The sequence below is a fragment of the Penaeus monodon genome, chromosome 19 (assembly GCF_015228065.2).
Source record: "Penaeus monodon isolate SGIC_2016 chromosome 19, NSTDA_Pmon_1, whole genome shotgun sequence".
Classification (NCBI taxonomy): domain Eukaryota; kingdom Metazoa; phylum Arthropoda; class Malacostraca; order Decapoda; family Penaeidae; genus Penaeus; species Penaeus monodon.
This window is the reverse complement of record NC_051404.1, coordinates 35343179-35343775: the sequence shown is the minus strand read 5'-3', so window position 1 is coordinate 35343775 and position 597 is coordinate 35343179. Positions and strand designations below refer to the sequence as shown.

At 34.8% G+C, this 597-nt stretch overlaps 1 protein-coding gene across 2 annotated transcripts in view; it reads left to right on the top strand.

Annotated features, from left to right (window-relative positions):
• Nucleotides 1-597, top strand: part of LOC119585194 (CDK5 and ABL1 enzyme substrate 2-like) — a 16879-nt gene that overhangs the window by 14297 nt on the left and 1985 nt on the right. The gene's annotated exons all lie outside the window — the stretch shown is intronic.

The following is a 597-nucleotide window of genomic DNA, read 5'->3' as shown; positions in this document are numbered from 1 at the left end:
GTATACAGGAGTGGATTGAAAATCATTGGCATAATATATCTCTTCTATATATTCTTTTACTCTTATTCTAAATAATAAACTTATAAACACAGTATAGAATTAGCAGTAGAGTGATTCAGTCATAAGTCTAAGGCTTGTAACAATATTGCTGAAAAAAAAACACCATTGCATAACACAGCCGTGAACATTACTGGCACATATATGTATGTTCTCCTTGATTATGTCTTTTCCTCTTTTTGTTTCTACTTTTTGATCATGAAATCCAACCTTATGTCCCATGTAAATGTAAAGAATTTTATACATATACATATCGATGTATATATCTACCTACTGTATAGCAAGTTGCGTGGGGTGATCCATGTGGTTGTATAGTTGGAGCTTTCTGCGGTTCTCATTTTCACTCCTTATAGACGTGGAGTCCCTTGTCAGTTTTATTTTGTTGTGCCAGTGATGATAAACCTTACACCCACACATACTGAACGCTGCCTCACTTACACAGTGGAGATCTCACCGCTACTCATGCTGTTGGCTTGCTTTCATTTTCCCTTTTTTTACTTTAATTTTTTTTTTTTCCAATCTTTTCTCTCTCTCTCTCTC